This window comes from Eriocheir sinensis, chromosome 50, assembly GCF_024679095.1.
Source record: "Eriocheir sinensis breed Jianghai 21 chromosome 50, ASM2467909v1, whole genome shotgun sequence".
NCBI lineage: Eukaryota > Metazoa > Arthropoda > Malacostraca > Decapoda > Varunidae > Eriocheir > Eriocheir sinensis.
In genome coordinates this window covers 6,256,780-6,261,779 of record NC_066558.1, presented here as the reverse complement: position 1 = coordinate 6,261,779, position 5,000 = coordinate 6,256,780, and the positions used below count along the sequence as shown (strand labels likewise).

At 36.2% G+C, this 5,000-nt stretch overlaps 1 protein-coding gene across 2 annotated transcripts in view; it reads right to left on the bottom strand.

Moving 5' to 3' along the window:
* Positions 1 to 5,000, bottom strand: part of LOC126982315 (tyrosine-protein phosphatase vhp-1-like) — a 52,549-nt gene that overhangs the window by 45,806 nt on the left and 1,743 nt on the right. Inside the window, exon 2 of one of the 2 annotated variants that reach the window (XM_050834313.1) lies at positions 256 to 1,038. The gene's annotated coding sequence lies outside the window, so the exon portion shown is untranslated. Of the gene's footprint in view, positions 1 to 255; positions 1,834 to 5,000 lie in introns of those variants that run through there. The other variant, XM_050834314.1, reaches the window with a different exon arrangement.

Below are 5,000 nucleotides of genomic sequence, written 5' to 3'. Positions count from 1 at the left end.
TAATAATAAGAAGAAGAAGAAGAAGAAGAAGAAGAAGAAGAAAAAGAAGACGAAAAAAATGATGAAAAGGAGGAAGAAGAAGAAGAAGAAGAAAAAGAAGAGGAAGCGGATGAAGAACAAGAAGAAAACAACAACAACAACAACAACAACAACAACAACAATAATAATAATAATAATAATAATAATAATAATAATAATAATAATAATAATAATAATAATAAATAAATAAATAAATAAAAAGAAAAAGCTACTCACCATTAGTCATTATATATCACGATGACGAGGAGGAGGAGGAGGAGGAGGAGGAGGTGAGGAAGAGGAGGAGGCGAGGACAGGTAAAATTCGCACCTGCTTTTCAATGCTTAAAAATCTTCATCATATTCTTGCTGAGTGATGATTTTTTTTATCATCATCATCATCATCATTAGCAAGAATTTGAGAGATTATTTTTTGCTTTTTTGCCTTAATTTTTCTTCTTTATTCACTTTATTTCCTTTCTCTGTTTTCTTTTCCTTTTTTTCCTTCTTTTTTTAACTCTTTCCTTTCTCTTTTTTTTTCAGTGTATTTCCTTCCTTTCTTTTTTTCTTGTTTTTACTTTGTTTTCTTTCTCCTTTTTCCTTTTTCTTCTTTCCTTTCTTCCTTCTTTTGTTATTTTTCTTTCTATCTCTTTTCCTCCTTTTATCACATTCTTTCCTTTCTTCCTTTCCCTTTTGTTACTCTCCTTTCTCCTTTCTTTCTCTCTTCCTTCTTTCACTCTCTCCTTTCTTTCTCTTTATTCTACTTCATCGCCTTTTTCCTTTTCTTTCTTCTATCACTTTCCTTCCTTTCTTTCATCCCCCTCTTTTCTTTTTTCTCAGGATTTCAGTTTTTCTTAGTTTCATTTCTTTCTTTTCTTTCTTTCTTTACAATTTTCTTTCTTTCATTTCTTCTTCACAAGCTTCTTCTTTCTCTCATTCACTCGCGTGGCGGAGAGATTAAAGCAGTTTCCCATTGTTTTATTTTTGGTATAGTTTCCTCAGCCAATTAAAGTATGTCCTTCTGTAAAATAAAGTAAATAATAATAATAATAAAATACGTGAATTATAAAGGAATCAGTAAAATATTATGATACCGTTTGTTTTTGCTAACGTGATTTTTTAAACTTTATTTTTCTTTATTTTTTTTCATTTTTTTGTAAGCATTTTTTTGTCTCAATGTAAATTTTCAGACATTAACACGTTTTTTTTCATGTTTTTTTTTTCTAATCACATTCAAGTTTTTTCTATATTTTTTTTCTTCATTTCACAGCAAATTCAATCTTTTTTTTTGTTTTTGTTTTGTTTGTTTTTGTCTTGTAAATTTTCAGTCTTTCATCACCTTCTTTTACTTAACTTTTTTTTTTTTTGTTCATTTCTCATTCACTGTCACATTCATCATAAATTTTCTTTCTCATTCATTATTACCATCTTTATTTTCATCATGGTTCATTTTTTTCTTTTCTTTTTATTCATCAAAAAGTTTATCTATGTCATCCTCGTCACAAGTTTATTTCCATGTTATATATTTTTTCTTTCGTTCATCTCCCGCGAACTCTTCATTCATATACAATCTAACACATGTTCAAACTGCCATTCATGTTCATTTTTCTCTTTTCTTCATACTCCTCAAAAGTTTATCTATGTCATCCTCATCCTCGTCACAAGCTTATTTTCATGCTATATATTTCTTCTTTCGTTCATCTCCCGCAAACTCTTCATTCATATACAATTTAACACATGTTCAAACTATCATTCATGTTCATTTTAATCATCGTTCATTTTTCTATTTTCTTCATACTCCTCAAAAGTTTATCTATGTCATTTTTCTCTTTTCTTCATATTTCTCAAAAGTTTATCTATGTCATCCTCGTCCTCATCACAAGTTTATTTCCATGCTATATATTTTTTCTTTCGTTCATCTCCCGCGAGGCCTTCATTCATATACAATCTAACACATGTTCATTCTGCCATTCATGTTCCTTTTCATATGAGTCGGTATTCCTCTTTTTATATATCATTTCATTCATCTGTTTAACTTTCCTTCGCTTCCTACGTTCCTATTGATATATTCTTTTTCGGTTTTGTGATGGGGTTGCTTCTAATCTTCCTTCTTTACATTTTAATTACTGTGTCTAAAAATCTTTATGGATATCGCAAAAGAAGGAAAATTTGTGTTGAAGAAAAGGAAGATGATGAGGAAAAGGAAGAAAAAGAAGAAGAGAGGAAGAAGTAGAATTAGAAGTAGAAGAAGAAGTAAAAGAAGAAAAAGGAAGAAGAAAAAGAAGAAGTAGAAAGGAAGAAGTAGAAGTAGAAACAAAAGAAGAAAAATATGGAGAAGGAAAAGAAGAAAAAGAAGAGGAAGAGGGAGAAAAAGAATCAGAAGAAGGAAGGAGAAGTAGAAGAAAAAGAAGAAAACAACAACAAAGAAAGAAAGAAAAAAACAATATAAACAATGAAATAGGAAACTAAGAAATAAAAAAATAGAAGAAAAAATCCAAAAAAAAATACAATGACGCAGAAATGTTAAAGAGGATTGAATCGCCTTGCCCAACACGTTTAAAGGGGATTGGAACCCATTATTATAGACGATTGGATCTGATTGGGCCGCGCTCCGTCCTGTCTGTCCCGCCCTTTATAGCGTCCAGGAGGAGGAGGAGGAGGAGAAGGAAGAGGAGGAGGAGGATTAGGAAGGAGGATTTGAATCTTTGCTTTCTTTTTTACTTGTGGTTTTGTCATATTGTGGTATCTCTCTCTCTCTCTCTCTCTCTCTCTCTCTCTCTCTCTCTCTCTCTCTGTCTGTCTGTCTGTCTGTCTGTCTGTCTGTCTGTCTGTCTGTCTGTCTGTCTGTCTCTCTCTCTCTCTCTCTCTCTCTCTCTCTCTCTCTCTCTCTCTCTCTCTCTCTCTCTCTCTCTCTCTCTCTCTCTCTCTCCAACAACCCACTCACCCCCACATCCACTGAGAGAGAGAGAGAGAGAGAGAGCATCCATAAGTCCGTTCAAGCAGGTATAATTATAACCTCAGTGCTTAACTCTCTCTCTCTCTCTCTCTCTCTCTCTCTCTCTCTCGTGACTCTACTGCGTGTGCATAGTGACTCAAAACACTTTATTATTATTATTGGTAAAATTAATAATAATGATAATAATAATAATAATAATAATGATAATAATAATAAAAATAATAATAACTACCACTGCCATTTCTACAACCATTAACAACAAAAACAATGTCTCCTCCTCCTCTTCTTCCTCCTCCTTCACTCTTCCTCCTCTTCTTTAGTCTCAAAGTCATCCCCTTTTTCTTTCTTCTCTTCCTCCTCCTCCTCCCTTTCATCATCATCTTATTCCCTCATCTTCCTCCTCCTCCTCTTCTTCTTTCTCCTCCTTCACTCTTCCTCCTCTTCTTCAGTCTCATAGTCATCCCCTTTTTCTTTCTTCTCTTCCTCCTCCTCCTCCTCCCTTTCATCATCATCTTATTCCCTCATCTTCCTCCTCCTCCTCTTCTTCTTTCTCTTCATCATCATAATCTTTTTTTCTTTTTCTTCCTACGCCTTTTCATCATCTTATTTTTTCCTCCTCCTCCCCTCTTCTTCTTCTTCTTCTTCTTCCTCCTCTTCTTTCTCTTCTTCCTATTCCTCCTCATCATCATAATCTTTTTTTCTCTTGCTTTTTCTTCCTCCGCCTTTTCGTCATCTTATTTCTTCCTCCTCCTCCTCCTCCCCTCTTCTTCCTCCTCCTCCTCCTCCTCCTCCTCCTCCTCCTCCTCTCCATTCATGACCATTTAAGTCATTCACAAAACAACGCTAGCCTGCATTTCAGCTTTTTTTTTCCTTACTGGTCTGATTCTCTCTCTCTCTCTCTCTCTCTCTCTCTCTCTCTCTCTCTCTCTCTCTCTCTCTCGAGTATTTCCTCTGTTAACAATGATGATATTACTGTTGATGAAATATGAGGAGGAGGAGTAGAAAAAGGAGGAGGAGGAGGAGGAGGAGGAAGAGGAGGAGGAGGAGGAGGAGGAAAGGGTTAGATACTTCTCCTATTATGCAATGACTACTACTGTGTGTGTGTGTGTGAGAGAGAGAGAGAGAGAGAGAGAGAGAGAGAGAGAGAGAGAGAGAGAGAGAGAGAGAGAGAGAGAGAGAGAAAAAAAGAAGAAAAAAAAAAAGAATTAAAAGAACAAGAACAAGGACAAAAACAAACAAAAAGAAAGATAATTAAAAAAGAAACATGACAGAAAAAATAAAACAAAAATAATAGAAAAAAAAACACCGGTAAGAACACACACACACACACACACACGCACACACACACACACACACATAGGTATTAAGTCAACAGGTCAAGTGATCGTACAGGTGTGACGCCAGGTAATTCCACAGGTAACAAGTCCACAGGTAGGAATGATTTATAAAGGGCGAGGTGGGGGTAATTAGGTCCACAGGTAGACTAATTAGTACAGGTAAACACAGGTAACACGTCTACAAGTCAGGTGATTAATACAGGTAACAGGTCCACAGGTAGGGTTGACAGGTGAGGTCAGGTAAGTTCACAGGTGAGTTAATTAGTACAGGTAAGGAAAGATGCAGGTAAACAGGTTCCACTCTACAAGTCATGTGGTTCGTAAAGGTGTGACGCCAGGTAATTCCACAGGTAACAGGTCCACAGGTGAGCTAATTAGTGCTGGTATGATCAGACGCACAGGTAACATGTTTGAGTCAGGTGATCGTACAGGTAAGATCCTCAGGTACGTCCACACAGGTACAGGTCCACAGGTAAGTCCACACAGGTACAGGTCCACAGGTAAGTCCACACAGGTAACAGGTACACAGGTAAGTCCACACAGGTAACAGGTCCACAGGTAAGTCCACACAGGTAACACGTTTGAGTCAGGTGATCGTACAGGTAACAGGTCCACAGGTACGTCCACACAGGTAACAGGTCCACAGGTAAGTCCACACAGGTACAGGTCCAGGTCCACAGATAACAGGTA